At 41.0% G+C, this 22189-nt stretch overlaps 1 protein-coding gene across 1 annotated transcript in view; it reads left to right on the top strand.

Annotated features, from left to right (window-relative positions):
* The window catches only part of AGBL4 (AGBL carboxypeptidase 4), a 914318-nt gene that overhangs the window by 566860 nt on the left and 325269 nt on the right, over nucleotides 1–22189 (top strand). The window lies entirely within an intron of this gene.

Raw genomic sequence — 22189 nt, 5'->3', positions numbered from 1 at the left:
TTGCAGTATGTTATCTGCAGTGCTTTGTATAGGTTATAATTCTGCGAACACCAACCCATTTTGCCTACATTTTGTTTTACTGGAGTTAGTGGATTGAGGTGCAGTAAACATCTACTTGGAAGGAAAACTGTACAAAATCCACTTTGCTATTGAAAAGGATTTTATTGTGTTTTACATAGTGTTTTTCTGAACTGAAATTTTAATCGTTTGTTTTTATACATCTTTGTTTTGATCTCTAACAATATATTTGGTCAAAACCACACAAGAACGTTTCTTTTTCGCTTATTATCTTTTAGTTAGATCACTATTGCCAACATAGTTTAAAAAAATGAACAACAAAGAACCCAAAGCTGTAAGTTGTGAAATAATTATTTAAAAAAAAAAAACCCAAAAACTCCATTCTTTTTCAGATACCAAAGCACTTTTCAGCTATCTGGTTATGTACAAAGCTCTTCAGTATGTCCGTATTACTGTTCTTTAAACACTATATTTTTAGTGTATTTGTATTTTCAATCGATTTAAAGATTGCCGCACTGTGGCAAGATTATGTACAATAGAAAATTTAGTACAATTTCCTTGGAGTCCATAATTTAACAATGGACACTTTTATCACAAATTTAAATAAAAAATAAAAATAATTTTCTACATCGAGGTTTGATTTGCAATGCAAAGTTATAAGAAATAATCTTTTGTGAGTTGGAATCGTACCTGATTGTAAGTGAAAGGAAATAGTGTTAAGTCTTGTTCCATGAAGGATTTTGCGAATAAGGTTTGTAGAGATAATTTAGGGCCTGGACTGATCAATTCTGAGGATTTGTTATAATCATTTTAGTTAACCGTCCATTTATTTTACACACACAGATGTGATTATCTACCTTTCAGGCTGTCTGTTCCCTAGTATCAGTATATATTTCTTTTCTGCCGCTGAAGTTCTGCTTCCTGTAGTTTTGAGAGACTTATTTCTTATCATCTTCCTGTAGCAAACCCATTTCAGTGTCCTCTATGTGTAGATAATTTGAACGGGGCAATGCAAGGATTCTTTAAAGGGCTGGAGTGGGTGGAAGAAAGAGGGGAAGAGGAGGAGGCATGCTAGAACTGCAGTGCCTGTTTGGAAGATACGGAGAAAACCATATTTTCTCTTCCTGTACACCACATGTGCTTAAATGTTGTCTTAATTAAGGGCGTAAGTATGTAGTTTATGCTTTTGAAAGTGCAATGTCATGGTTGGCTTATGCCAGTCTAAGTCTGCTGTGCTGCCAAACAGGTACGCCCCACTTTCGCTGCTCGTGCCCCTACATTCCCATCCCTTCCCTTAAATTGTCACTTGTGATCACGTAGATGTGTCAGATCTCACTGATTTCCAAGGTTCATTTTATAAGGGATGGAGCCGGGGAGCATTCATAGCGAGGGATGGGAGGAGGAGTGTCTTTTTACGGTGGCTTCTGTGTATTCTGAAATTACATTTAAGAGCCTAGCTTGTCTCTTATTAATCTCAGAGTGTTCTTAGGTAGTGTTTAATGGAGTGCATAAATGTTTATACTTCCAAATTTGGGATGCTAACTAGCAAATTAGCGTTTATAATGTCAGTGCATGTATCCTTTTATTAATTAAAGAACAAAATAGAGATAACATTGAAGAAACACTTAAACAGCAAGTTCCCACTTTTCAAGCAGACTTGTGACTGTAGAGTTTTTAAAAAAATGTTATTAGGACAATCCTGTAGTTTGGGGGAAAATATCCATAATTTCCTTAGTCTTTTATGGCTTTAGTACTAATGTGTTTTCCTTGTAACAGATTCTTTAATGAGAAGATCATGCTGCACGTCTTAGAAGATAAGCCTATTTGAGACAGCCTTTTATGAAACCTGGGAAAAGCAGATTAGAATTTAATTAGAGCTAGGACTCCAGCCTGGCCCCAAAAACCAGAGACTCTTAAGTCTTTCTGCAAAACCAGCATCGCAGACTTGTCCCGTCAGATGGTAATCTGCATATTGCTGAAGAATTGCACTTTTTCTCTTTGGGGAAGGTACCTTGGAAGTCTTCATTCACTTCTTCCTGGAGTTTCTATCAGCCCAGGTCCAGCAGGCGATTTTTAGTGGAGTTCAACAGGACAATTTGGGTGGCACAAAAAGGTTCACTTCCCTTTGAAGAGTGGTATTGTGGGGGGCTAAGAGCGTGTCCTTTGGACTGGGCAAGTGGCACTTAATGTGAGCGTCACCTGAAGCTTTGTTGAGTTACAGTAAAGGAATAGGACATATTAGAGGTAATCTACCTCTTTATTGTATTATATCTTGAACTAAATGTCTGGATTTCTGGAAATAAGTTTTTGCTAGTAAGAAGCCAGATTTGTGCGCTGTAAGGCAATGAGTGGAGGGCTCTGTGATGCAGGTGTGTACGAATAACATCTTTGCACTTATGTTTGGTCATTACTCTTGTCTTCCCTCCCCATGAACCCGCATGAAGACTGTACAACGTTTTCCCAAGGTGTCTGTCTCAAGTAGGCAAATAGGTTACAGTCATCGTATGTTCTAGCAGTCCAAAAAATAGAAACTTTAATGGAATGTGCTTTTCTGCATTGAAATATTGATTGATAAATTCACTGTGAATTTCATTTCACTATGTTATATGGCATTTATGGCCAATGCTGCTGTTCTGGTTACGCTAATTCTGCCATAATTATGCCTGCGTGTACATTTTTGCTTTGTTCATAATGCATCTGCCATGAATCTACCATAGGAAACTTTATGCAAAAATAGTGCCTGCTAACTTTTCCCTACTCTAGCTTAACTCTATACCTGTACGTCAGGTGAAACAGGACAGAATTTTAACATAACATGAAGTAGGTTTTGTTACACCCTGTAATACACCTCGTTCATCATTCTAAGGTTTGTGCTGTACCATTACTTCATACTGTAAACCTGGGTTTGTAAGTATAAGAAAAACAGATTTAAGAGGAAGTGACTTTTTGTCCTGAGAGATCAATGCATACTGTTTACTGCTTTTTTTTTTTTTTTTTTTTTTAATCAAAGAAGGAAGGACATATTACCATTACATGAATAATCTGATCCTTTGTTGCCACACATTGCTGCTGTAATTTGTGATATTCACGACCTGATCCGTATTAAAGTGCCTCTGGCACACTTGCAAGGAAGCCAGATTAGAGTTAACAAAAAGGGCTTTATTTTCTCTTAATGATTTTATAAGGGAAATGAGCTATTATATTAAAGGAAATAATCCTACCAGAGATTTTAATACCTCAGTCAAGATGTCTAGCCACTCAATTAAGAAAAGAAAGCTGTATTTGTTAGAGAGAAAAAAATTGTTAGGTTCTGCTGTTACAGAACAGGTTTGGATTTAGTGATGCTTTATAGAGATGGGAAACTAAAATACTTATTTAGTCATGTCAAAGTTGAATGATAACTGGAAGAAATTTAAGGTTGCATTTGGTTAGCTATTGAGCATGACTGTCAATAGAAGGTACAATCTCCCTGCGGGAGATCACTTCTTTGCACCGTACCTTTGATCTTGTATCTGATGGATTACTATGATGCTGCTTTGTTGTCTTGATCATAGGTTATTGTCCTCTTGGAAGTTTTAAGTAGCAATAAATTGAACTTTTTTTTTTATTTAGTGAAATTGTAAAGATAATTTAACTTCATACTTCCAGAATCTGTAGACTTTCAAAAAAATAAAGCTAAGTGCAGGTCATTGTTAAAATAATACTATCTTGATGTAAAACCTCAAAGGAGTGAGAACACTGAATTGGAACATTCTGTATTAGCTGTAGCCTCACTGTGCGTTAGCTGCACTTGTAACTCTTGAGAAACCCAAATTTGGCCAGTTTCTGAAAGGGAAAGCAAGGTTGTGTCACATGGAGCTGTACTGAGGACTATTTCAACATTCCATCTTCTGGTGTGAGAATGACCGCTTTTCAGAAAGACAAAAAGATGAAACTTAAGCTTCAGACTGAGGTGGTAGTTTTCTCAGTATTCTTGAAAACACTTGTCATTCTGTGCGTGCCTTTAGTCTCGGATTGATGAAGTCATAACATCAATTCCTCAGACTTTATTAGTGTCATTTTTTTTTCGCTGTAAGAGTGTGGAACTGTGAAGTGATTCATACAACACTGAGGCAATAAAAATGTTATGAAGTGCAATCATTGCATGTTTCATGCTCAGTAGCTAATTTTTAATTTCACCATCTTGGACACTTTTTCATCCCCTCAGGCTTCCTAAATAGGAAAAGAGAATCACTGGGACTTGGAAAACAGGAACAGTGATTCAAAAATGAATTAATTTACTTGGCTATTCATTTGCTTTACTTTTGCAATTATTTCTGCTGTTTATGTTTGATCAATAACTTTCATTCTATGCATCGGATACCCGCTTGTTCAGTCCTGCAGTGAGATACCATCCTGCGGTTGTGATGTCATTGATTTACCGTAAAGAGGAAAATACCTCACCTGTGACATCAGAATAAGTTGCATTATGTCTGGATCAGAACAGAGAAGAAAGTGAGTCTGGGAGGAGAGGAAGAAGCTGAGCCTAAAGGATTTTTTTTCTGTGGTGCAAAGGAAATCATTCCCTATGTTCCTTGTTTATTGATAGTAAAACCTTAATGGAACTAAACTCTTTAGTAGTGTATATGTTTAATGCATCAGGCTACCTACTTTCATATTAAAGTTCAGTCTTTAGTGATTTGAAATTAAAAAGTCACAAAATTTACTGAACACCCAAGAGAGGGGTAGGCTGGGGGTGACTTAGCTTTTATTGTAGTATAACAATTACTAGAAGTCCTATGAAATACAAGATAAGAAATTATGCTTGTTGATGCTTGTGTATCCTTTATAGTTAGCAGGAGCTTTCATGCTTTTGGAGTGGAGAAAGAAGCAGGTTTCATGGGACAGGCTGATTATCAGAAGAATTGGCTGTGAACACCCTTTGGTGTTCGCCCTACCGAAGGTGGGGGCTGCATTGGGTCAGCAGTGGAGGGGATACGCCTTGATAGCGCCGTATCGCACTGGTTCCAGCCCCTTCCACATGAGACACAGATGAATGAAAAAGCTTACATGAGAGAGTTTCACATTCTTTCTTTCATACTCAAATAAATCTTTAAAGTCTTCCCAAATGTTTATGTAAATCTTGTTGAACTGTAGTTCAGGTTTTTTTTAAAAAATAATGTATTTTCATGTGTTTTCAATTTTTCTTGTATTAGTTTTGTGGGAGGCATCTTTCTCTGTGTTTAAGTTGGGATATCGGCCCACTAATACTTCAAAACAGTCCATTTGAACATTATGCATATGTGAGCCAGACCACACCATGGTCTTCCCTTTCCATGTGGAGTCCTCTGCAGGATTTACGGAGGTGCCTTTAGAATAATTCTCAAAATAAGCAGGATTGGAGGTGGATGGGGCAAAGCATCTGTCTCCAAGTTAATGTTCTGTGTTTCCGTTTCTTAAAGAGTGTTAAGATTATGAAAAACTAGAACTCCTGAAAGTAGGATTCTACATTTATTTCCTGCAATGTGTTTGAAAATGCTCTGATGCTTGCTGGTTTCTTTGCATTCGCAAGAACACTTTCATCCTTCCAGGACCAATGTGCACCGCAAGTTCTGCATTTCACTGTACTTCCTTACAGGAATAAGCAATTGAGAATGTAGAATCTGGGGCTAAGCAAGGGTGAAGGTGATGTTGTAGCATCACCTCTGCTTTGGAGCATGGTGCAAGGAACCACCCTCCTTGTTAGGATAGGGCAGGACAACCTAGACGGATGTCTTTTCTATAGGTATGTTCCCCTAAAGGCAGCTCAGCCAACAAAGGTTGTTTATTGCCACATTCGTAAGTATGTGCAACTTCACTCTGTGGCTTTCCTAAACTTAAAAAGTAACTGAGATCCACTCAGCAGCAGCCAAACGTGGAGGAGAACCTGCACTCTGATGGTGCAGGAAGCCTAGCAACAGGATGTGGAGGGGCTACATAGGCCTTTTCAGCCTACTTTAACAAGTAGAATAATCAGTGTTCTCTTCTGCAGCCAGGGACCTAGCTAGGGCACTTACGCAGCTGGATGTTTACAGATCTAATGCACCATTATTCTGTATAAATACATCTATGCCATGCAAACCCACAAATTGATGATTTTCCTGATGTTAGGCAGCCCTGCCTGTTTTCTTGGTCTTCCTTTTTTCATTTCTGTTCCTTCTGCAAGTGGGAGGCAGTCTTCTGCGCTTGCCTTAAAGGTAAGGAGACAGAAGCATTTCACAATTCCTGCCTTGCAAGTTGTCGGCAAGGTTCTGAAGTGAAATACCTGCTTGTTATTCTTAGAGATAAGTGACACGGAGCTCGAGCGTTTCCTTAGGAGATCTGGTAGTTCTGCTGTCACCGTAAGGCAGACTTAGCAGTTCAGGGACTTCACATACCAGCATTTTCTCTTTTTTCTTGCCACGCCAAAGCATAGATTTTAGCAAAGAGAATTTTACTCTTATATGGAGGTCTCAAAGTGCTAAGATGAAATAAGTAGATCTTTCAGCAGTAACTCTTAAAAACGTTCATTTCTCAAACCAGAGGATCTCCTGCTTTTTCAGAGGCTCAGTGGCCTGGAATTTTCCCACCTAATGGCAGTACCTCGGTTTGGATTGGCATTTCCATCAGATAAGCAAAAGAAAGCATTAGACACTTTGACAGATTATACTGATTTATAACTTTAAATTGCCTTCTGGGACTCCCTTTTTCCATTTACTGTATGAAAAACAGCCACTTGTTGATCTTGGGAAGAAAGAGCTATTTCAAAATTCTGTGAAAAGTACAGTTCTTGAGAAGGATGTTCTCAGCTGTCGAGTTACAGCTAAAGATGGATGGAAAGACTGCAGGCTATGGTGCATCTGCTGGTGGGTCAATTGATGAGATGGAGTGATCCCCTGCAGAACACATCAGAAAGCTTCGCTGGGTTGCTCCTTTGAAAAGTGGCCTGATTCTGGCTAGGACAGAGTTAATTTTCACCAGAGCTGGGAGAAGAGCTGAACTGGTGGCACCAGCTGGAGCTAGGGGACACAGCTGGGATAGCTTACCAATTAGCAAACAGCTGGGATAGTTTACCCAAATCATCCATACCATGTGATGCCATGCTAGGTGTATAAAGTGGGGATGGCTGTGAGGGAGAAGGTTTGCCACTCAAAAGAGGGTCAGCTATTGGGATCCACTGTGAGGTATTGTACTGCAAATTAAATGCTTACATTTATTCTGTTATTGTTTTTGTTTTCCCTCAGTGTTTTCTCTTTCTCTGCTGTTCTCTTAAACTGTTTTTATCCCAACCCAGGAGTTTTGCCTTTCTTTCTTTCCTGGTTCTCCCCATCCCCTGGGGAGGTGGTGAGGCAGGGAGTGCGAGAGCAGCCATGTGGTATTTTAGCTGCTGAGTGGGGCTAAACCATGACAAAGAGAAACCTTGGTTAGACTGCAGTGTGCTGCTTAAAAAACCACGCGGTCTTGAAAAAGCATCAAAGCGTTAAATCCATCTTTTCCTTTAGTATCTTATTCCAGTGGGTAACTACCCTTGCTGCTTGACTTGTGAATTATTTCTCTGTAAATTTTTCTGGCTCAGTTCCGGCTCTAATTCCTTGTTCTGGATTTGTCTGTCTTAATATTTTGCCTTAGCATTTTTCTATGAACATCTTGATGGACTAGATGTCTATCTTCTACTACCACCTATTTTCTAGGTTGTGACTTGTTTTTGTAATATTTTTTCCTTTATACCTACCCAAATTTATTTTAGTTTTATGGAAATACTTTCTATCGAGGAGTTCTTGATATTATCTTGAATATTGTATTTGGTTTAGTTATTGTGATACAATCTTGCCTTTAGGATGCGTGTCACTTTGTGTTAGAATGTAATATACAATAATTATTTCATTTTGTGGGGCAAACTTAATTTGCCTCTGTAGAAAAACCTGATTTTTAATGGATTCTTGACCAATTGATGTCCCAGTGTAATTCCCTTTTTACTGTATTATTAAGTATAGCTCTGTCATGAAAATATTGTTCTTAAAATGAGTATTTATTTCGAATATGCTTTTGTCTTTGACTTGGTAGTATATGTGTGCCAACAATGAGACAGAACGTGTTCTTTGTGCTTGCCAAACTGCCTGTTCATAGCTCAGCCAGGCAGGTGGGTTATGGTGTTGAACCAGGCTGCGAAGAGCAAGAGGTGAGCAGAGTTTCACAGAAAATAGGACAATGAAATAATAAAATTAGAAGAAAAGAAAGCATTTTGGGCCAATTCTACTATTGTTAAATTTTGTACCATCTTCAAGATAGTTACAGAGTTATCTTGGTTGATGATACCTATGTATTTGCAAAGAATGGTGAAGAGTTGTTGTTATTATGCAGTTAAATAGGCTTAGAATAAGATAAAGTATCCTTAGAGAGGCATTGTCTTTTGTGGAATTATATCATTCTGGAGCCTCCAACCAAACCCCATAAAGGAATCAAACCTGAGAGGAGAAGAGCTTGCTGTACATCAACCCTTAATGTGTCTATTTGAAAAATTAAAGGTTGCTTTGAATAGGACTTCCACACATGTTGTTTGACCATGCCTGCTAAATAATTAATATTCTCAGTTAACCTCAGAGACAAGATGAGGAACTGCCAACTTCCTCCACTGAGATGGTTTAATGAAAATTGCTCTTTGCCAGAATTTTGAAGTTCAAAACTGGCTTAAATGTGGAAACAAATTATATTAAGGTAAAGCAAAAGAAGTTCTAATTTTTTTTTTTAGAAGTCTCTTCCTTCCTTTGAGAATTTTGAATAGTGTTAGACAAAGTTCTTCTAAATTTCCTTCATCATCTCTCTGAAGATTCTCTGTTAATTAACTTAGTCATTTATAGATGATAGGAAATCACGTTATTGGCTTATTTCTATTTGTAAAGGCATCAGGAGGTTTGTGTACTGCACCTTTTGAAAATTAATTAATGTTTCACTCTTAAGTGCCTGTTGATATTTTTGTGCTTGCTATTGATTTGAAATTAATACCTCTGCCAATTTAAAGCTTACGTGCTGGTTCGTCCAGGTTTCATTTACAAAGAGTGGACCAGACAGCATTGTTGAGCTGGTCCAGTTAAAATGATGACCCTCATCCGATGGGCACAAGAAAAAAGTGTGTGTAATGTTCTGCCTAATCTGGCCTTCCTCCCTCTCTGGGGGTGACTGAAGGTGGGAGGGGCTGGGTAGGTTTTAACTAACTAGAAGCTTAATGATGGGAGGGGTAAGATTGGAGCAGTTCAAGTGTGTGTTGTAATACTGAGGGCAGAAGCCAGCTGATTCTCTTATGATCCCACCCTGCTGCTGCAATATTATTAAGCACTCTGGGCAAGGCCTTGGTGATGTTTTGCAGGATTATGGGTGGTGCAAAAGTTGCTCTCATGGTCTCCCTGTTCAGCTGGTTGATTCAATCTTCTGTCCTGGAGGTTAGGTAGAACCTGTACCTGAGATATTTCAACTTCGTGGTGCAAGATGTTGACAGTTTTTAATCCTATTTGGGTAGGGCATTTGCTGTCTCGTAAACTGACCTGTGGTGGGATTCATGAAGCACCACTCAATCCACTGCCTGTGGCAGCTCAGCTGACTTTGCTAGGGGTGGAAAGTGCTAGGTTGTGAGGCAAGAGGAGGGCCACTGTGCCCTGCCAGCCTCCCATACTCCACAGGTGAGAGCAAGAGCTTGTTAATCCTGGCACGATATAGATCTCTTTCTGTATCAGGGTGGATCTGGATCTTCAGTACTTACACAGTGTATTATCTACCACTGCCCTGTCAGCTTGTAGTGTTTAAGACTCACCTTACGTGTTTAATATAAAAATAGATGATGGTCAAGTTATTGTAACTTGTGTGGCATTAGCAGTGAGGGAGTCTGCTCTTGGGGGACAGCCTGCACTGGTCAGGCTGTAGGGTTTGGCATGTGCGTTTATGGATGGGTTTCTCCTGAGCTGGTACTTGGTGAGGGGAAGTTCCTCTAGCCTCTAGTTCCTCAGTGAACCTGCATGGCACTTTCTTCTCCTTGAACAAGGGGATGTACATGCAGTTCTGCAGAAGCTGGAGATTGTTTGTTGCTGGCTAACAACGAAGCTCTTTTCTGGTCTGGGAGATAAACTTCATTGGAGCTTTGTTAGCAGAAGCATGGCTCATTGGCTAATATTGCCTCTACTCTACATATGAGAATTACCTATTTGTACTGTCACATACTCCAAATGTAATTAATGGAAGAATTGGATACAGTATGATTAAAGGAATTCATATTTGTTATTCCAGGATTTTCTTTTTATTAAGTACTTCGGCAAAATTTTGGCAACCAGTGACCTCTTTTGAGAAGTGACTCATTGCATTTTAAAAGCTTTGTAATGAAGTGATCCCTTGTCAGAGACATGGAAGATGAATAGATGGTTCTTGCCTGCGATTTCCAGTCTCAGGAGAAGCCTCTTTTCACTGCCTGTGGTGATGCTCAGCTGCATCACCGCATTTAATTGCCTATGGGTTCCTGCAGGACTTTGTGTGTCCCCTCTGGCATGACCTACATCCTTGCAGAACCACGAATCCCTCGGCTCTGGTTAGTGGAGTCTGGGCTTAGGACAGAAAGTCCTGTTGTTGCTAATCCCTAACTGTGTCCCAGTGCTGTAAGCTATGTGCCGATCTCTTTCTTGTGTCCTTAAATTCATTTGGAGTTATTTTGCCTGTAGAAGGATAAGAATGAATTTTCTGTATTAAAGATGATGGTAGAAAATGTGAGTTCTGTCGTTAGCATTATGGATAGGGGGTGTGTTATTGCACTGTAATTCAGAGAAGCATGTATTAATTAGAGCACAAGTACCTTATCAAATCAGAAATCCATATGTCATAATATATATCTATTTTTCCCTTGAAAGAGGGAATAAAGAGTGAGGTAACAATTCCAGCTATAGCTTGAATTGCATTGCTGCAGGTCACATCAAAGATAAGTGTGTCAATGTGTCGGGTAATTCAGTTTAATTTGGAAAGCTTAGGTTAATACAGGAATAAGATAATGACATTTAGGGTGAATTAAAGTAAACACTCATCTGTTAAGGAAAGGAAGTATTTATAAAATATAAGATCAACTTGTTCATTTTAGGAAGTATAGCACTCTTCTCCAAAAATGTCTGTTCCACCATGACTTTTTACAGTGTAACTGAATGTGCTAAAATAGCTTATTCTGAAACCTAGAGAATTGTTAAATGCCAAGCTTTTAAGGTGAAATTTGGAGCAAACAGTTGTGAAGGGGTATGAACCTGCTGTTGGACTTTGTCCCATAGGGTTGGAGTGACTGGTCCCGTACTGTTGAAGGCCCAGTGTTAGGCAGGTGCATCAGATCCTATTTTGCTCTTTCTACACGTAATGGTAGATAAGCCTAGAACGTTGTTCTTCAGGACTTGATGATTTTATTTCTGCCCCCACCAGCTTCCAGTTTGAATTTACTTGTGAGCAGTGTGTGTCTCTTTGTTCTTCAGCAAATGTTGCTGCCAGGTTTTAGCAGCTATTTTTCTGTCTTTGAAGAGTTTATGAGAGATCGTATCCACTCTACCTTTGCTAGACCGAACTGTCTTTTAAATTTCACTTGGGAGCTACGCTCACCAATTCATCTGCTCTTATCCTAGTCAGCTGCTTCTGTTCTTGTCTGATCTTTCTTGATCAGTGATGCTTTCTGCTGTATTTTATCTAGGGTGGTAACAGTACCTTATAGAGTGACGTTATCTTTCTAGAAATGCCTTTTTCTGGAAATATCTTTTGTGCTTTTCATGGCTTTGTCATGCTGAGGAGTCATAATTTAGCAGTAATCAATGGCTCTGCTGAGGTCCTTATCCTTTCTTTGAGTTCACAGTGTATACCAGACTTCCTATCAGCCTGTAGGAACTTGTATGTAGGCTGTCAAACTTAATCTCACCTCTGTTTTTCCACTCCTGAAAGTCATCATGAGGAATCTTTTCTTCCCATCTGATCTTTCTCAGCTGCTGCATCATACTGATGTTACCTTCCCGTACAGTGCTGTTAGTAGATGTCTACAGGGTCTATGCTTACCCAGTACTTATATGAAAACTATTTTTACTTTTATGTAGATTTATACCTATTCTAAAACTGTTTGTAAACATTTAATGAAGCCTCAGAGCAGGTAGATTTCCTAGCAGTAAATGACTGGAAACGTGCAGAAATAGGGAGCTGCTGGCTTGTTCAGCATCACGCCTGAAATCAGAAATGAGCACTGGTGACATAATCCCAGGTCCTCTGCTCTAAAAGTCAAGTAACACTGTGTGCTTTTTATCAGGAGGCTATCCACAGGCCTTTAGAAAATATGGTATATGTCAGTGCAAACTTGAGGCTGGGATCTGGAAAGCCATCTGGAAGATAAATTTAATGGAAACTGAGTTTTCTGAGCTCTTGGGGAGCTTTGAAAAGTGAAGCCAGGCTATTTTAGCCACTGGTATTTTGATGAATATGCTTTCTTGGTGTACCATTTGTGTACTTTTCCTGGGTACTGTCACAATACCAGGCTGAGCTCCACCATTGTTTTTATTTATGTTTCTGTTAAAGATGAATAGCTCAGGTGAGCTGATAGTACATAATGCCACACTCATCTGTATTTGCTGTTTCAGTAGCACTTATCTTGAGGACTTTTGGCAAGATTCATTTGAAACTTTCCAATTCTCAAACTGCAAGTGTAGTATCTCTGAAAAAAAAAAACCCCAAATATCGATGTTTTATCCTGAGGCCCTCAATTCTGTGTCATTGTAGTGTATTGTGCAGATTAATCTCAAAGCATGGAGTCACTGTGAGCTTAAGTAATAATGCAGAGTGAAATCTCCTAAGTATCCAAATTACAGGGAAAAATGAAAAAATGAATTCTGTGCTTTGCATCCAGCTGTGTAACATGGCACCTCCCTTGTACTTGGGATTAGTGTAATTTCTTCTGCTGCCTCAGCACTGCCTTGACTTGCTTCATTTCTCCAGAATCCAAAACATGAATCCAAAACATACATGTTTCCATGGAAGTTGCCACTTTGGGATTTGCATGCGGCTTTACCTGTCTGTCCTCTGAAGCCACTCTCCTGCCCCTGAGCCAGGCCAACTAGGAGGAGGGAGCATTCCAGCTGTAAGCTTCTTAACTTAAAAAAAAAAAAAAAAAAAAAAATTACCTTTTTTGTTTGTTTTGGGTACAGGGTAAGACTGACCTAGTGGTGTACAAATGTTAAGAATAGGGTTTTTCCCTAGATAGAATAATCTTTTGATGACAAAGGTTCAAATTTGCAATTAAATTGCTGCAGCTTAGCAAATTGTAGCTTTGTGTAACTGTTCCTGTACCAGAGGTCTACAGCAAGTGCAAGCTTAAACCTCTTCTCTGCAAGAAAATAAAAATCAAAGTGGAGGGTTGCTGTGGGTCCCGATGCATGGTAAGAGAAGTCTGAGTGCTGCTGTGGGTGAGGTGGATGCCAAGGGTTAGAATGAATTCTGTTATTAGGATCCCACTGGAAAAAAAGGGTTGTTTTTTTTTTTGTTGTTGGTTTTTGCTTGTTTGTTTGTTTTTTGGGGTTTTTTTGTTCTTTTTTTTTTTTCTTTTTCATTTCACTTGAAACCAGAATGTCCCTAAATTAGTTTCGTTTGAGGGAGTTTTCTGTCGCACAGAATCAGACCTGTGCTTTTTCACAGGTCCTAGGGCAACGCAAATTAAATAAGTCTGTATTTTCTCCTTAACTGGATCAAATTCCAAAGGCGTAATCTACTCCTAAAGCCCCAAGCCTGACAGTCTTGTTGCATTCCCTAATCTCCGCGCGTTCTGTGCGATTCAGCCGTGGCTGGCCCTCGGCGCGGGACGTGGCACGCAGTGGCAGTGCATGCCTATTAAAGTCAATGGGAACCCTTCCAATGGGTTACAAACCAAGCCTACAGAGAAGGAATCTGCCTTCTTAAGGGATGCACGGTAGCAGCCGTTGTTGCTCAAACTCAGAGCAGATACAGCAAATCTGAGGTGGCCTTGAGAGGAAGTTTCTCCAGTGAGATTTCCTAGTATGGCGTGTTTACATTGCTGGGCGTTGGGAAGAGGATTTCTTATGAGCTGCTTTGTGTGGAGTGCAAACACTGCTCTGACATCAATCACGCTAACAACACGTTTGTACACAGAACAACAGTCACCTTTTAAATATGGGAATCACAAATACACGTTGAAAGAAAAATACACTTAAGTCGTTTCAAGCCTGTGCTGTAATGAGGAAACCAGCCATTGTATTCCACAGAGCTGCGTGCTTTAAATGCCTTAAAGAGAAAACAAACCCTGAAGTGAATCACAGTAATAGAAGAGGAAGTGTTTACATATCTCAAAATACTCTGTACAATAATCATTCCTTCTTTTTAAATTTAATTTCAGCAAATTTGAATCCAAATGAGATGAAGTTTGAAGCTTTCAGAGTCAGGTACGATTCAGTGTGTAATCTTTTGCAGGTGGCTGTTACTCCTTTATTGTTTGTATTTCCATATTGCTTAGCAACCCCGGTCCTGGACCAGGCCTTTGCTGCTGTAAGTGCTCTGCTAACGCTGATGGAACGGATGGCTGCTGCCTCGGAGTACGCACTGTTTTGTACTGAAGCCAAAAGTAAACTAACTATTTCTCATTCTGTCCTCTCTGAATGAGGAGAAAATGAAGGCCAACTGATATTTAGTTATGTGATTATCAGTGTATCTCTTGAATTACAGAATCAACACAAATATTTAGAGGCCTGTCAATCATGCAGGCTCAAATGTGTGTGGTTTTTCCAGATTTCATGTCCTGTTGGCTAAAATGGGGAATGCAGCCTTTGAGAGCGGGATGCAGGCCAGGTTGCTCCTCTCTGAATAACCATTTGCTGACAGAGTGGCTCGTGCAAGCAAATAACTGCTCGTGCTTTGTTGTGACCCTGCGATGAAGATGAACAGCGTACCCTACCCTGCGTTGCCAATACAAATACCTTCTCTGCAAGTGGCACAGCACCCATATCCTTCAGACAAACGATGTGTGCTACGGTACATACAGTCACTTGAGAAGTTAAGTCAGTCAACATTTACAAATCCATATCCAAGTCCTCATTTAACCTCATAAGTAGAGATGTCCTGATTTTCCAAAGGAAGCAGGGTTTGTAGAAAGTGATAATACCTTCATTTGAGAGCTGGAAAGTTGGAAGAAGTAGACAAACTTTTGGTCTCAAAGTCCTTTCATCAGCAAATTCCAAGCTAAATGCGGCTCAGACACAGCCGCGCTTGAGCACTTGGGAGCAGAGATTGCTGCTGCGGGACAAAGAGGAGTGACTTAACCTTGTCAGCTTCTACTTGTCAGTCATGATGGAGCTCTGAAATGGTGAGATTCACACCTCTGCTTCAAACCTTCCCTCTCGCCCCTGCAGCAGCCGTGCCTGCATCAGGCAGCTCGGTCCCATTGCCATACTGCAGCTACGGGCAGGATGTAGTGCACCACTTCAGATAGGAAACGTGACTATCTTTTATGCTGGAAGAGGATTTGGACACTAAACCGATAAGAACTAAAACTCCGATGTTGTTAAAATGCACTGGGGGTTCCTCCAGAGCATTGCTGTTTCCAGCACCATAGTAGAATGTGTTTGGTTCAGAAGTGGTGGGAATAACTTGCTGGTGTGTAATACTGCTCAAATGCCATGCAGGACCAAGCTGTGGCCAAGCACCCCTGGACATCTTGGGATGTCAGTGGTTTGCATATGGTGGCTTATTTTAATAGCAGGCTCTTGTGCACGCAGGTTGTACAGGGGAACCATGTAAAATGCCTTCAGGTCAAAGAGGTTAAAACCAACTTGTGTTAATTCTGGATTATAGCCAAAGTTACCCAGCTGTTTGGCTGAGGCTGGGAGCTAACAGACCAAAAAAGGACCCAAACAATTAAAATGTCACTCTCTGGAGGAAGAGAGAGAGAGAGGTGGCCATCAATGAACCCAAAGTAAGGCAAGCTTGACTGTACCAAATGGCTTGGGAGACGGTGAGCTGTGTCCTGTTCGGGTTCCCCTGAGTGCCCTGGGAGGTGAGATGAACCTTCCCGCAATGCAACAGTGGGTACCGGGCAGTTTGTGGTAATGGAGGGCACTGTAAGCTTTAGTTGCTGGAGCTGTGTGGTGGCAGCGTCACTAAATTAACCTAACATGGTGACTAAGGATGACAAATACCCGATGTAGAGTTTGTTTTGTTGGGGGGGGGGGGGGGGGGGGGAAGGGAAAGTAAATACAAAGTTTTTAAAAATGCTCAGTGTGTTCTTGTTCCCAAAGTAATAAACTTCCGTGTTACATTTCACCAGCTGTGAGTACTCATTTACCAGTTGTAACTGCCATTTTGTAGACAACTGTTCTTAATAGTGTCCTATTCACAGGTCAAATATTGCTGTGTAAATGCCAAATATTTGGACTCTGAATGCAATGGCCTGTGCTTCTAGTTTGAGTTTTCTCCAACTTTACTATCCCTTCCTCCTTTCTGCCCACGTAAATCATGTTGCCTGCATGGGAGCACATTTTGTTGTGTACTTCCTCTTCCAGTGGTTTAACATGTTGTGCAAACTGACTCTTCTCTACTCAAATACACAGAAGCTCATTGGAACGCTCTGAACCTTCCCAGCAGAAATGGGGAAGCTGGTGAAATAGCCAATCTGGAGTAGTTGAATCTCCTTTTTCTATAAACTGTTCTGCTGAGAGCTTTCTGATGCCTGGCTGCATTGGTGGGCGTTTTCACAGCAGCCGTGACATATACACATGCTCTGTTAACTAAGCGACATCTTTTCAGCCTTGAAGTCATTGCTGGTGGACATGTTGCACGCTGGTTAAAAATCCAAAACACCTCTATTTTTCAGTGTTTTCTGAATTAGTCTAAATTTGTTCTACCTGATGTGACTCTAGATAGCATGATGTTTGCCTGGAATACAAATGAAATACTGTCATATGCAAGCCAGTCCAAAAGGTCCAGGGGAGAAAAGCTTAATAACACTTTAGGGGAAAAAACAACAAATGTTACTTCATTTACTATCTTTGTAGTAAATAAAATTCTATATATACCATACAAATCATCAGTGACAGTGATGTTAAACAGCAGATGTCTATCTTTTTCCTACCAAAAAAAGATGCATAGGTTGTCAAAACTAGTTTACATTTTAAAGCATCTTAAGGTGTGAAAACATAAGTCCTTTACGTAAGGGTAGAGCTGAGCAAAAGGCAGGAAACATTTTTCTTGAGTGCCTGATGAACTCTGATTCTGTGTAGCTTCATCACGTTTTTTCAATGAGAAAAGTAGGGTAATTTCAAGCTCCGCATCCAGCTTGACTGTGAATTGAGGCAAAGCATTGTATTGTTCTTTCCAAAAGAGGGAAGGGGGGGGAAAGAAAATTTTACTATAATCTTCCTGTAAAATAATCTAGAACTGATGCTTGTTCTGTGCTGTTGTGCTTATAGCTCACAAAACCCTTTCAGAGAAGAACTTGCCTTCCCTGCATCGGGGACTTGGAAATGGAGATGTTGTGTGGCAAAGGTTTCTTAAACTCATTGCCTTGGTTGCTTTCAGAGCTATGAATCTTAATCCTCCGTCCTCCTGATGTAGTTTCTTATCTGTTGGAAAAAAAAATCTGATCTATAATATACACTGCCTGTGCTGGTACTTACTCCTTTCAGAATGTTTCATTTCTCTTAAAAATGCTTGTCCTCACTTGCTGCCTGGAGTACCGTCCCATCTGCCTTTTGCCTTTCAACTCTAAACTCATTGCTGTCTTCAGTTGGATAGCATCCTTCCACCTGAATAGCATCCTAGATCACCTTTGATGTGATTTCATTCCTTCCTCTGTCACTGAAATGTCTTCTGTAGTTGGTACCCCCCTCCTTTTATTTATTTATTTATTTATTTATTTTGTCTTGTTTCCTGAAGGATCTATCCTCTTCCCTTGCTGGAATATTAGGGGCCTCCACAGGTCTCTATCCTCCATTTACTTCACTCTCTCTGTTTAGGTAAAAAAGGTTGCTGTCTTTATGGGTTCAGACTTCTGCTTGTCTCCAATAAACTTCTCACTTTCTGTCCAAAATAAATTGTAAGTTGTCCATAGTACTTCCATAGGTAGCTGGCTGTGAAACTCAAAGTTGATTAAAAGTAAGTGACGAAGAGGAGAACTGAGGGGTTTATGGGATAAGGCTAGTGAATGTGAATGGAATGTAGTCATACTTCAAGGAATTCTTAAGGGATACAGGGCAGGGATATGGGATGTTGACCTGGAATGAAGCATTGAGAAAAGGAGCTGGGGACGTTGAGTGAGGAGATGCTATCGAGAGGATATTGTGTTGAGTGGGTAAAGGACAAACCTGGACTGTTGGACATAATTATTTTTTTCAAGACCTGAACAGGGAAGGTGAAGAGTGTAAGACCTGAATTGCTGAAAATTAGGCTTTATTAGTTGTGCTTCACATGGAGCAACTTGTAGTTTTAAGATTAACAAATGAGGAAAGAAGTGCCTGCAGACATGAGATAATTTTACAAAGGCAGCTGAGGGCTGCTGAGGGAAGAAGGGCAGACAGATTTGTGGCTCTGAATCCTTTGATTTAGGCCTGTAGATGCTGGGGCTAGTTGGCAGACAATGATGGAGACGTTGTGGGTAACACTGCCCTCTGAAAGGGCAAGGCAAGAAAAGCATAACAAGGAGAGTCAGTCCAGAAAAGGCACAAAGGAATGGCAGGGAAACCCACTGAGTATCCATGTGCAGCAGAGCTAGGATCTGAGCACAGGAGAAGAGCACTTACAGGATTAGAAAATTAAAGCAGCACCTCTTTCCTTGTCAACAACGCAACCTCTTCTGCCGTTGTGCCGGTGGCAGGAGGGAATTGCCCTCCCCAGGTCTGATCTCTCTTGCCCAGCACAGCCACAACCAACTTCATGTATTTTCCAGCGGCTCTTCTCGCCTCAAAGAGGAGGGACTCTGCCACTGTTTTCAAGAGGGTGCTAATGCATGCTACTCACTGAGCTGGAAGATGGGAGAAGTTTTTCTTTCTCAGTACTGATGTCTTAGAAGGAGAGAGTCTAAACCTTAAAATGCCTGTAAGGTGGTATGAACATTGCAGGTAACGTGTACATAGGTGCTATGTGAAGACCACTGCATTTAGAAAACTGGAGACTTAAACCACATGCTGGTTTATACCTGGGGTGGAGCCCTTTCGACCCTAACTGAAACACTAAGTTAAAGCAAATCTCTGGATTTTTTTTTTCTTATAGCATTATTATTTTTATTATTAGAAATTAAAGCACTAGTCCCAGATTTAGATTTTTCTTTTTTTTCCCCCCAACAAGCATTCGTTCTGCCCAAAGCTTTCTGCTATTACATTGTAAGATTAATAAAATCCCCTGGAACCTTCAGTCACTGCAATTTGTAGAGGTTTCTGTTTTTCTCCAAGTCTGGAAAAACAAGAGACAGACATTTCTGCCTTTGTATGTAGGAGAGCGTATGACTGGAGTCAGAAGCTGATCAGTCTAATGTCATCTGACAATGCGCGTGTGAAATTTTCCAGCACAGAAATCACTGAACTATTTGAAGTTGCTGCACCAGCCCCTGTGTTCCTTTCTCAAAGCTTAAAAATGTAAAAAGAAACTCGTGGAAGTTGGGAAACGCCTCCCAGAGAGGTGAGGTGCTGCCAGGCTGCCCAGCTTTGCCTCTCTGCAGGTCGGCAGCTCTCAGCCTTGGCCGGATCCAGAGCCAGGGAGGGAGCAGAGCTGTCTCGATAGTCTAGGGTGTTATTTCTCATATAAGCAATAAATATTTTTAATATGCCTTTATCTCAGCCTTGTCCCTTTAGACCAGGCCTTTCAAATTTGGTGATAACTCGGATGGTGGTCCATGTGACAAATACTGGATGGATGGAGGGAGGGACCATAGCTACAACGGGCTTGTTCTGGTTTGCTCAAACTATAAACAGCATGCGGGGAAAAACTTTTTTGCATTTCATTCTCTGTGTAGCCTTTTGATATTAATAGCTGACAGATTTCCACTCCTTAGCATTTGTTATCTGCTTTGTATATGCCATTTGTTATCTCCTTTGTATACGACAACAGTGTAAGGCTTTTGTTGTACATATTTTTAATAAAAAAGCCAAAATGTTTGAAAGCTAAAACGGATATTACTTTTCTCGTGGAGTACACAGTCGTCTTTTGATAGCCTAAACCTTCGATAAAGTGTGGTGTAAGCTAGGCACCGTATTTAGAAAGCAGTTAGATGTTTGGGAGTGGGCCTGCTTTCTTTGCAACAGACTAGCGTTTCGCTCTCGGAGCTGTAGTGATGAACAGTTATAATTATAGATGGTGCTGAGATGTGACAGTCAGGCTTTGGTTCAGAGCTGAACTCTTTCAAAACTCATGTTGCTTGAATTTGGTGTCTGGCTTCATTCTGACAGGGAGATTGGGGGGCAAATCTGCATCAGCAGGTGCAAACACTTGGCTGTGTGGTGTCTAGCTCTGGCAGGTACTTGTCAAGCGTAGGTACAGCCAGAAGAGAATGAGATCCTTTATCCAGGATCCCAGTGTGCTAGGGGCTGAGACAATATCTCATGCAAGAGCTGCTGTTGCTCCAAAGGTTTTGCAATCCGCTTGTGAGATGTGGCACAACAGGCAGAAGGGGGAAGCTCCTCTACTAGGAAGCCACGAGACGGGGTTGTCTCGTGATCAAAGCCATCAGCAGCGGTTTCGGCACTCTGGCAGCCAAACCGCCAGCAATGTTTTTGGAGGCCTGAGAGTTTTGAAAGGCTTTGAAAGCGAAGGCACGACCCTAATGTTTGATGCTGTAGGGAAGGGCAAGCCAAACCGGCGTATGATTGCATGCTGAACTCTTGCGAACTCCTCTTTCTCACTCTGATGTTTGTCTCGGAGGCCTTGGGCTAGAATATCTCTGTGGCATTTCACCTCTTGGCCCAGAGCCCATCGCAGTGCTGGCGAAGCAGTGCATAACCTTGCATAACTGTGCCTTCTTGTGAATGACTGGAGACGATGCCATGATGTATCTGTTTCTGCCAGGGGGCACTCCCTAAAAAATCCACACCACCACCCTATATCTAAAAAAAAAAACAACCCAGGCACTGCATGAGTTCTCAGAGCCTTTGGTGCACTGATATTGCAGCAAGATCTGGTGCTGCACATGACCCACTTAACAGCATTAAAATATTTTCAGTTTGGCCTTTTTCTGTTTTCCCCTGTGTTGTCCATTTTTAAAGTCCATGCTGATTTAAAAAAAAAAAAAAAGAAAATAAAAAAAAAAAGACTTCTTTATAACTGTGGCGTGTCCTCCCATAAATTCATGTGTCATGTTTTTTGCATTGGCTGGTTCTTGTGTTTCTTTATGTTGCCTTTGCGTGGGATATTCCCTGTTCTCACACTCCCTGTCCTTCACAGTCAAGGTGAATCTAATGTGCATCCATCTTAGTGCACTCCTGTCTCTCTGTTTCATTGCTGATGATCTGCAGATCATGCATGAAAGTGCCTTTATATTACAGAAAGAAAATAATGAACAGGAAGGAAATAATGAACTTAAAAGGAGAAGCACTGAAGCTGCTCATAGCGGAAGTTTTCCCATCAGCGTAGCAGACATTGAGCCACGGTGACAGGAACGAACTGTCAGTAGGAGAGCAAGAAAATGCTCTTTCTTTGTAAATAAACTGCAGAAACTCCTCTCTGCAATGTGTTTTATGCCCTCTGTGGCAGATAGGCATCTGTTAATGTAACCCTTGGCGCTAATCAGAAAATCAGGATCTGCTTATCGGCTCTGCTCTCACCGTGCTCACCTGCCTGCTCGCGCTCGCTTCCTCTTTTCACCTTCGCTGCCTGGTTTGGGATGGTTTGAAGGGAGGAGTGGGGTGAAGGTTTGGCGCAATGCAAGATGCTTGCTGAGAAGATGAAGCGTTTCATCTGGGTTTGCTGCTGGAGCTCTATTTTCAGGGCAATGCGGGTTTCCCTTCCCAGACATCACCCCCATGAGAACCTGTCCCCCCAGCCCGTGCAGCAGCAGGGGGGCTGCCTGCAACTGGGAGAGCGCCGGTTGAGCTGATGGCAGACCCGTCCGTACATCCTCATTTAGTGTAACAGCTATGGATAGCTTCCACTTTGTGACAGTTTCTCTTATCTCACAGCATTGCTCCTGAGCAAAATGTCA

The sequence above is a fragment of the Chlamydotis macqueenii genome, chromosome 8 (genome assembly GCF_036417535.1).
Source record: "Chlamydotis macqueenii isolate bChlMac1 chromosome 8, bChlMac1.mat, whole genome shotgun sequence".
Taxonomy (NCBI): domain Eukaryota; kingdom Metazoa; phylum Chordata; class Aves; order Otidiformes; family Otididae; genus Chlamydotis; species Chlamydotis macqueenii.
Note: the sequence above shows the minus strand (reverse complement) of the source record. Positions and strands in the feature narration are given on the sequence as shown.